Below are 11,318 nucleotides of genomic sequence, written 5' to 3'. Positions count from 1 at the left end.
ATAACCAACTTAATCATTGTTGATTTCTGTCAATCTAACGGTTATACTTTATTGGAAATTATTGGGTTGTACTTATTAATTAATTATTAATTCTTAATAAATTATAATCATTAGATTGACGGAAATCAATAGTGATTAGATTGGTTGTAAATGTGGTAAAATTTTTTGGTGGTAAGTATATTCTGCCCCATATTTATTGTATATTCTTAGGATAAAAGGTTTGTCCTTTCAAATGATATAAGTTGTGTTCTTTTAATTTTTAACACTATTACAAGTAGTACATAATTGTAATATAAAAAGTTTTTTTCTCTCCTCAATCACTTCAGCTGACGTGGAAAGAAAAAAAAAATAACTTTTTATATTATAATTATATATTACCCGTAAAAATTAAAAGCAGACACACTTAACCCATATTCTAAACTAATAACCCATTGATTGAAAGTATAATCTGTTGACCCAATATGTTAACCCAATCAATAATCTATCCAAGTTCAATAAAGTTCATAGTTGAAAAGGAAATCATATAACCAACCAAAAAACTTCTCCGTTCTTTTGTATCTCTTCTTTGACAGGAGTTCAACTCAACCACACTTTTTGTTAATGGATGTCACTATTTGAGGAACAACCACCTTTATTTCTAGGAACTTTAGTATATTGGGATTTAATAAGACATCCCCCTCATCCATGAACCATTGTTGGAGAGCAAAACAACTCTGGTTTCTGACTCTGATTGGAAGATAATAGATAATGCACAATGGTGGTCTTCCTGTGGCATGTACACTCTGTTCCATTAGATAAATTATCCAATTCCCTACTCTTCCTTTTTATAACAGCACTTAGTGCTTTCCCCTTCAGCAATCCATTCTTCCTTATAGCTCTTGAACCTTTTCATTCTACATTTACTCCTACTTCAAAGTTAGATTGTGATGAGCAATTATAATGATTAAACCTGGTAATCAAGTTTTGAATGTATGAGTTGAAAAATTCTCTTTTGTACTTACCTAACAAGAATTCTACGAGTGTGTGTAAATAATATGCTAAATCAAGCATTTCCCTTCGTTCTCTTTTTATAATCTTAGAATATTTCTTGAGAGATTTTTATTAAAAGAACAATTTTTTTATAACCAAATATTTTCAGTTTAAAACAATTAACACAAGTGGTTAATTAAGATATGAGTAATCATTAAAGTAATCAATTTAGTACTTAATTATTACTAATTAAGCTGAAAATATATTTTTATTGTAAAAGTTCTTTTCTTGTAATTTTTTTTTTCTCTTTTTCTTTTCATGAAATAGACCGACACTTGTTCAAGTGCTTTGTGAACAATGAGTATAAAGTTATGCTGACAAAGCCCATTACTTGGTTAAATTGCGGTACATTCAATTTGATTAGATTCGGAATGAACTTTGTTTTAGATTGTCATTTCAATTGGGTAAAGATTTGCTTGTGGTTGCTGAGATTGCAAACAATGTAACCAGGTGCTGTTGTTGTGGTAACTCTCAAAATCCCAATATAACAACCACAATTGCGGTTGCAATTCGCAATTTAATTAAAACCTTTCGAAAGATTATTTTCCTAGTATATATGATATAAATATAAGAATATTGGCTCTTCAAATTGTTGATTTTTTTTATAAATAATTCGAAACTAAAATCTTCTTATCTAATTAAAACAACTATACATACATGCTAGTACACGTTAAGGGTTCAGATATGGTTTGCAATATTACCTTTACATGTTGTCATTGTTGGGCTTCCTCCTTCAATGCTAAGCCCAAGTTCATTGAGGGGTTTTTCTAAAAATCCTAACCCTAGATCTCACCTCCTCTATATATTCATTAGTTGTGGATGGAGGCTAGGTCAGATGAGAGAGATTTGATATTTGAGAGAAAAATTGTTTGAGATTTGAGAGCAAAGCTTTATGCTTTGCATTTGAGAGATCTCTAGAGAGAGTTTGAGTGAAACCTCTCTAGGGTAGTTTGATTATCACCATTGTGAGAGAGGTTGAGTTAACCACCACATTGGTGTATTCTGATTATTTTGTAACCATTATTTTCATAGTAGATTTTTGATCTGGACTAGGTCCCGTGAGTTTTTACTTCTTCATTGAAGAAGATTTTCCCTCGTTAAATCTGGTTGTGTTCCTCTTCTCTTTCTCCTGTTTTCTGTTTTTCATTTTTGATTTTCCGCTGCGCTGCCCGACCTGGTGAAGTTCAGGCGGAGGTATTGCCGAGATCCGAGATCCGGATCTTGTTGATTGACTTCCGCACAAAAGACCCCTGAGTCGATCTGAGGGAACCGATTATTCCCAACAGTGGTATCAGAGCCCGAGTTCGACGGGTTCTGAGGGAGACGAAATGGAGACCAGTGGCATAACCAATGATGGAGACATGTTCAAGTTGACCGCAGATAATTTTACCTATTGGAGACCGATGATGGAAGATCATCTCTACTGCAAAGATTTACATTAGCCCATTATCCTTGATGAGAGACCGACAGGAAAAACTGATAAGGAGTGGGAGATCCTGAGTCGGAAGGAGGTAGCCACGATCAGGAAATATATTGATAAAAGCCTCTTTGAGCACGTGTCCGAGTTCACGAACGCGTATGAGTTGTGGACGAAGCTGGAGTCCATGATTCAGAAGAAGACTCCCAGGAATAAAGCATACCTGGTTCGCCGACTTGTGAAGCTTGAATACAAGGACGGCATGAGCATGATTGAACACCTCAACACCTATAAAGGTATTGTGAATCAGCTGTCAAAAGTTGAGATGAAAATTGATGATGAGATGCAGGCTTTGCTGCTGTTGAGCTCGCTGCCAGAAAGCTGGGATACTTTGGTGGTGACTTTGAGTAATTCAACTCCAGAAGGAAAGTTGAAGATGGATGTCGTGACAGACAGCCTCCTGAGCGAAGAAGTCAGGAGAAGAGAACGAGGTGTTACAAGCACGTCTAAGGCCAACATGGCTGAGAACAAACGGAAATCTGACTCCCGGGGTAGAAGCAAAAGCAGGGGTAGAGGTCGTGACAGACGAGAAAAGTCCAGAGGTCGGTCAAAGCCGAAATATGAGTTGAAGTGCTTTTACTGTGGAAAGACAGGCCATAAGAAGCCAGACTGCTAGACCCTGCAGAATGATGAGAAGAACGGCTCTGTGAAGCCGGATCAGATTATTCCAAAGAAGAAGGAAGACAATAGCACCACTGCGGTGGCTGCCAACTCGGATGCCGAGATATTCCTCCTTGGTGAGGATAGTTATTTGAATGTTGCATATGATGACTGCACCTGGATTGTTGACTCTGGTGCCTCCTTCCACGTTACTCCACACAAAGGTTTTTTCTCCTCTTACCGAGGTGGTGATTATGGAGTCGTGAAGATGGGAAATCAAGTGACCAGCAAGATTGTTGGTGTCGGTGATTAACTCTGACCACAGATGTCGAATACCGACTTGTATTGAAAGATGTAAGGCATGTTCCTGACATGCGTTTGAACCTAATCTCGGTAGGCAAACTTGATGATGCTGGGTTAGTGAACTACTTCGGTAGTGTTAGATGGAAGCTGGCCAAGGGAAACTTGGTTGTGGCCCGAGGTAAGAAGAAAGGCTCCTTGTACGTGATGCAAGGAAAGATCAATGGCGGAGAAGCCAATTCTGTTCGAGATGAACCTAGCTTGGAGCTATGGCACAAGCGTCTCGGCCACATGAGCGAGAAAGGGCTCCAGATCCGGAATAAGAAAGGATTATTGACCGGGTTGAAAGGCCAAGCGTTGCAGAGTTGCACGCATTACCTGGCTGGAAAGCAGCACCGGGTTTCTTTTGTGAGACCGAATCAACCCAGACGATGCAGGTATATTCTTGACCTCGTCCATACTGATGTCTTCTCCATGTTGGAAAGATCCCTTGGAGGATCTCAGTACTTTGTTTCATTTATTGATGACCATTCCCGCAAAGTGTGGGTATATTTGTTGAAGTCTAAAGACCAGGTACTCCAATCCTTTAAAGAATTCCATGCAATGGTTGAAAGGGAGACTGGCAAGAAATTGAAGGTGGTCCGATCTGATAATGGTGGTGAGTATTGCGGCCCTTTTGATGCATATTGCAGAGCGGCCGAGATTCGACTTGAGAAGACGCCCCCCAAGACACCTCAGCTGAATGGACTGGCTGAGCAGATGAATAGAACCATTGAAGAGAAGGTCCGAAGTATGTTATCCAATGTCGGATTGCCGAAATCATTCTGGGGAGAAGCCGTCAAAACAGCTATTGACTTGATCAACCTCTCACCATCACGGCCACTTGAAGGAGAAATTCCAGAAGAAGTCTAGACAGGTCGGAAAGCGGCCTATAATCATTTGAAGGTGTTTGGATGCCGAGCTTTCGTGCATATCCCTAAAGATGAAAGGGCTAAACTTGATGCAAAGACCAAAGAATGCATTTATCTTGGTTCGCTGAGATGTGAGTTCGGGTTCCGACTTTGGGATCCAATCAATAAGAAGATCGTGAGAAGCCGAGATGTGATCTTTCACGAGCATAAGAACATTCATGACATCTCGAAGCCCAAAGTCCGAGTTATTGTCAGACGTGAAGAACCCATCCCTCCTGTCTGAGCTGAAGCAGGGGGAGAAAATCAAGAAAATGAAGAAAATGATGATCAGCAACAAGCTGAAGATGACCAAGACACTGAGGTCCGAGTTGATGATGAGATCTGGGATGAGAATGATGAACCGGGTTCTCAAGCTGAAGAACAGCCGAGATATCCAACTCGAGAAAGAAGACCCTCTACGAGATACCCATCTGATGAATACACCGTTGTTGCTGAAGACGGTGAGCCTCAGAGTTATGATAAGGCTGTGACGAGCTCAGAGAAAGAAGAATGGAAAAAGGCAATGCAAGACGAGTTGAAGTCTCTGCACGAGAATCAGACTTATGAGCTGACCGAGTTGCCTAAAGGAAGACGAGCTTTGAAAAATAAATGGGTTTACAAGATTAAGAATGAAGAGAACGGGCAAAAGCCGAGATACAAAGCCCGGATTGTAGTGAAAGGTTGCAATCGGAAGAAAGGAGTAGACTTTGAGGAGATTTTTTCTCCTGTGGTGAAAATGACCTCGGTCCGAACCGTGTTAGCCATGGCGGCTTCGATGGACCTCGAGGTAGAACAAATGGACGTGAAGACGGTATTTCTTCACGGTGATTTAGAAGAAGAAATATATATGGAGCAACCTGAAGGGTTCCGAGCTCCAGACCAAGAAGACTTGGTATGTCGGTTGAAGAAGAGTCTCTATGGATTGAAGCAAGCACCTCAGCAGTGGTACAAGAAATTTGAATCATTCATGGTTAATCATAAGTTTGAGAAGACAGAAGCTGACCACTGCGTATTTGTGAAGAGGTATGAGGTCAAAGATTTTTTGATTGTGTTGTTATATGTTGACGACATGCTTATTGTAGGGAAAGACAAATCGAGGATAGCCGCCCTGAAAAAAGCGTTGAGCTCGTCCTTCGCAATGAAGGACCTCGGCCCTGCAAAGCAGATTCTCGGAATCAAGATCATCCGAGATAGACAGAAGAAGCTACTGTGGCTAAGTCAAGAGAAATATATTGAGAAGATTCCGAAGAGATTCAGCATGGACAAAGCCAAAACAGTGAGTACCCCCCTTACCGGACACATAAAGCTGAACCAGAAGCAATGTCCGAGATCTGATGAAGACAAAGATGAGATGATGAAGATCCTGTACCAATCTGCCGTCGGAAGCTTGATGTATGCAATGGTTTGCACTAGACCCGACTTGGCGTATGCTGTTGGAATGGTAAGCCGGTATTTGTCAAACCCCGGCAAAGAGCACTGGGAAGCAGTGAAGTGGATCATCTTCAAGTACCTCTGAGGTACGACCGACTTATGTCTCCGATTTGGAGAAGGCAAAGCCGAGTTGCAAGGCTACTCGGATTCTGATTTAGGGGGAGATTCCGACTCGAGGAAATCGACGACGGGATACCTGATGAGATTTGTCGGAGGAGCTGTCTCTTGGCAATCAAGACTTCATAAGTGTGTTGCACTATCGACAACCGAGGCTGAGTACATTGCCGCTACTGAGGCAAGCAAAGAGATGTTGTGGATGAAGAAGTTCCTCATGGAACTCGGCCATGATCAAGACAAGTACGAGCTGGGTTGTGACAATCAAAGCGCAATCCATCTTGCGAAGAATTCGACCTATCACTCCCGCACTAAGCATATTGATGTGAGGTATCACTGGATCCAGGATGTGGTGGAAGGTGGAGAGCTCGAACTCGTCAAAGTGCAAACTGACCAAAATTGGTCCGACATGATGATGAAGCCGGTTCCAACAAGAAAATTTGAAGACTGCTGTGAAGGAGCCAGGTTGATGCTGAAGCCGACGCATTGAAGTCGGAGGGGGAGATTTGTTGGGCTTCCTTCTTCAATGCTAAGCCCAAGCCCATTAAGGGGTTTTCCTAAAAACCCTAACCCTAGATCTCACCTCCACTATATATTCATTAGTTGTGGGTGGAGGCTAGGTCAGATGAGAGAGATTTGATATTTGAGAGAAAAATTGTTTGAGATTTGAGAGCAAAGCTTTATGCTTTGCATTTGAGAGATCTCTAGAGAGAGTTTGAGTGAAATATCTCTAGGGTAGTTTGATTATCACCATTGTGGGAGAGGTTGAGTTAACCACCACATTAGTGTATTCTGATTATTTTGTAACCATCATTTTCATAGTAGATTTTTGATCTGGACTAGGTCCCGTGGGTTTTTACTTCTTCATTGAAGAAGATTTTCCCACGTTAAATCTTGTTGTGTTCCTATTCTCTTTCTCCTGTTTTCTGTTTTTCGTTTTTGATTTTCCGTTGCGCTACCCGATCTGGTGAAGTTCAGGCCCAGGTATTGCCGAGATCCGAGATCCGGATCTTGTTGATTGACTTCCGCACAAAAGACCCCTGAGCCGATCTAAGTGAACCGATTATTCCCAACAGTCATTACCTGTTTTTTGTTTTCAATTTACAGTTTTCTTTGGAAATTTGTCGTTCCAAGGATTGCAGATATATTTTTTTAGCTGGGACAAATAACCTGTAGTTTCTTAATTTTTATTTCCAGATCCATATTTCAGACACGTGATAGGTAGGGTAGTGCATGAATTGAACCAATCCTATACACAGGGATAAATATTACATTCAATGGTGGCAGAGTCAAGATTTAATTTTAGTTGAAGCTAAAAAATTTGACATATCAAATTCTCAAAATATTTATCGTAATTACACAAATTTGCTAAGAAAAAAATTACCATGAATTCTAGCATACTTATATAAATTATTTACTAAATAATGTCACATAATATTGAAAATTCAAATAACATGCTATTGTGAAATTTGTGATAAATAAGTAAGTCATTGTGAGAAATAATTAAGTTATAACTTATAAGTGCAATATAAAAAAATGGTGGAGCCATGGTTAGGGGTGTAAATGGGCCAAATGACCTATCAGGGGCTTATAGCCTAACCTACCTTAGGTCTGACTCAGTCTACTCTATTTTTTAAATAATGCAGGTTTAGACTTTTAGAAAAGTCCATTTAAAAATTATGAAAAATTATGAAATAGGCTCACTTTAAAAAGCCTAGCCTAAAAGGCTCCATGCTAACCTTTTATTTTTTTCAATAATATAATATATTTATGAAATATATTATTCACTTAAAGACATATTATGATATTGTAATTTGTAACATTAATTATCAAAGTAATATGATAGATGTTATTTAACAAATAATAAATATTTATTTAAAATTTAAAATATAATATAAAATTAAATTAGTAAAGAAAGTGCAAATTATATGTATATATACATATATGAAATTTTTCATGTGAATCTTTATGAGCATTATTTCATGTGATGTTAATGAAAATTTATTTTATGTGATTTTTGTGAATAAAAAATTTTAACTTTTATATTTCAATTTGGTTGGGCCTATAAACTTTAGAGGGGTGTATTGAATTAGGATTTTAAAAGAATTTTTTGAGATAAAAAATCTTATAGATTTTAAAAGACTATTTAGAATTGGAGGGACCTTAAAGACTTTTTTTGCAATCAAGATTTCATAAGATTTGATTTTAAAGAATTTTAATAGAATTTATAAGATTTGAAAGGACAATATGAATTTATAAGATTTTAAAAACTATATGAATTTTTAAGAAACACTCAAAATTACACGAGTCAATAAAAAAATAACAAAGAAATACAATAATATTAATACAAAAAGTAAAACCTAATATAATTTTCTCAATCAGTAAAACATAATATAATTTTTAACAAACATTCAAAATTACTAAGCATCAGCTCTCCACATATCTAAAGTTATACTAGTAATCTGCGCATTAACATATTCTCGTTCCTGCTCTTGGGTTTGACCAATGGTTGAAAATTATCTTCTTCATTAATTGGTGATACTGAAGAAGAAGATGCATCTATTGATTCAATTGGAAATTAATTCAAACGACATTCTTTGCAAAGAAAATTATATAGTGCTACACATGCTAACACAAGCTCTGCTTGTGTTTAATAGGAAATGGATGTGCTGACTTAAAAATTGTGAACCATGATTTAAAAATGCGAAATATCCTCTCAATTACATTTCTCAATGATGCATGACAAAGATTGAACACGAAGAACGTATCATTGCCAAACACGAAGAATTTTTAATAGAGCTTACCACCGAATTATTATGATTTTTAATATGTACCATTGTCAAACACGAAGAATATTAGGATTTTATGCTCATTATAATTCAAACAATATACAAAAGAAAAAGGTTGACGAAGAATGTATGTAGTAAGCTTATTAGTTTAATTTTAGAGATCAGATACATGTTTATCGTCAACTCTATACAACTCTGATAAAAAAAAATAATGAAGCACATCTTTAATCATGAAAAAGGAATACCAAAACATGATAAATACATACGACAAACCCAACCATTAATCATGAAGGAGGAATACCCAAACCTGAAAAAATATATCAACATCAATATACACAGCACCTTTAACTCAACCTAATTGGAGTCGGTGGTATATAAACCTAATGATAAATAAGAGGAGATTAAAAAAGAAAATATATGAGAGTCAAAAAAGAGCATACATTGGCTTTGAGAAAATGCTATGGTGAGATTGTGAGAGAGACATCCTATTTATATTTTTCACGAAATTCACACCAATAGAAAATTCATTAAAATCGTCATATTTTTTAGTACCTTAAGATTGTATTTCCTTTATTTAAAATCCTGATTGAATACCAACGGATTTGGACGGACTCTAAAATAATCTTTTAAAATCCTAATCGAATACCACATTACTTTTTTTCAATCCTTTAAAACCCTAATTGAATACCAATTACTTTTTTTGTCCAAAAATAATCCATTAAAATCCTCTGAAATTCTAATTCAATACACCCCCCTTAGTTTGCAACTTGGTAGGCCTTACAAGCCGTGTTAGTTTTTTTTTTAGTTTTTTATAATAGGCCAGGCCAGACCAATAAATCAAACCTTTAATAGGCTAATAGACAGTATAGACTCTAAATATTTTACATAGGCTTAGGCTATCAAAGTCAAAGTCTGGCCTAACCTGATCCATCTACACCCCTAGTTGTGACCTGTGAAGAACATCAACGTAGAGGGACAGAGCAAACTTCACAATTAAAAAGAAACATGGAAAAATCAGTGACAAATATCTAAAATCATTTAAAGACATTGGATCCACATAAATCATTTAATCACTATTTAGATATTTAATTAAAAAAATTTAAAATACAAGAAAAAAAGAATTTGTTAATGGGTATGTACAAGAAATTTTCATACTCTATATATATACATATATCTTCATTGATTTTTCTCTTTAACAGTTTCCACTAATTAATTGCCAAAATTCGCATTCCTGTTGTGAAATCAAATACAAATAACACCAAGAAACAATTCAATTTCATTACCAATAGCAACTATAGCTCTGCATTAAAATAATTTTTTTAAAAAAAGTAAACGTAAAACAACACTCCATTTTTCAAAAGAAATAAAATCAATCAATACAACCACACACAAAAAAAGTGGTAAATAAAAAAAAGGGCATGAATTTCACTCATGTTTGAAACACCCAATAAACAATTATGGTCAGCAAAGACAAAGAATTTCTCTCTCTCTTTTTTTGGTAAAAGAGAATTTCTCTTTTACAAGGTTCAAAAATATAAATCAATTTTTTTTTCAGTGGACAATATAATTACCAATGCATATTCTAAGAACATGTATCCGTAAAATTTTGAGAAAGGAACGAAACATCGTACATTGTCGCAGAATGGCTGGGTTCCGGATGGTGAAATAGAATAAGAAAAAAAAAGGTTAAAAGAAAACCCTAATTGGAAAAAGGTGAAAGAAGAAGAAGAAAACAATATGTTATCTGGTCACACACGCAAAGCAGCTCCAAATCTTCGTCTGTTAACACTGTTACAATTTTAGCTAGGGCCCAATTATAATTACTTATATAATTATATATAATAAAAAAAAATTTGAAATGTTACTAGGGCCCAGGCCATACCTAAGTATAATTTGGCTACGCCACTAATTACACTATTATGAAAGTATCATTTTCGTTAACATAAATGTTACCCCAAGTTCATGATTTAGAATTGTCAACGACTGAAGCACCGACTCCGACATGGCATTTTCGATAAGTTCCCAATATGTTCTCGATACGACTGTTAATTTATCGATACGATACAATACGTTTTCGATACGCGTGTTGAAAAAAAAATCGGAGTATCGGTACTTCATAGGTCAACGACACACATATCCTTGCAACAAAAACACAGAAAATGATCATCACCACTACATAGTAACTATTTAGAGTAAGAATTGATATACACATACGATTTTCATCAGTTTCCCAATGCAAAATGGAACTATTTGTGCTACTAGACCCTGTTTTATAACTGAAGGAACAAAGATGCCTCAATATAATATGCTTTTCCCTCTTGTTTTAGCAAGTAAAGAAAGCCATTTCGTATTGGTTATCACTACGTTTTGTCCTTGTCTGAGTCATGTCATAGTCATGGGCTTCTGGTCAGGTATAACTTCCTTTTATGTGCATATCCCATTTTGATCACTTCTTTATGGATAAAACAGATGATCATTGATGATCTCTATTATTCATTCATTGCTTTTTCTTTGTTTTAGATCGTTCTCCATATCATTGATTCTATTGCTTCTGGGATTAAATGATCTAAAGTGCTATTTTTTGTTGGAGATGCTTTTTATCTGGACAGCAGGCTCTCACATAAATAT

This window comes from Gastrolobium bilobum, unplaced genomic scaffold (genome assembly GCF_033153095.1).
Source record: "Gastrolobium bilobum isolate Gb01-03AN ecotype WA unplaced genomic scaffold, APGP_CSIRO_Gbil_v1 utg2831, whole genome shotgun sequence".
NCBI lineage: Eukaryota > Viridiplantae > Streptophyta > Magnoliopsida > Fabales > Fabaceae > Gastrolobium > Gastrolobium bilobum.
This window is presented reverse-complemented; position numbering follows the sequence as displayed.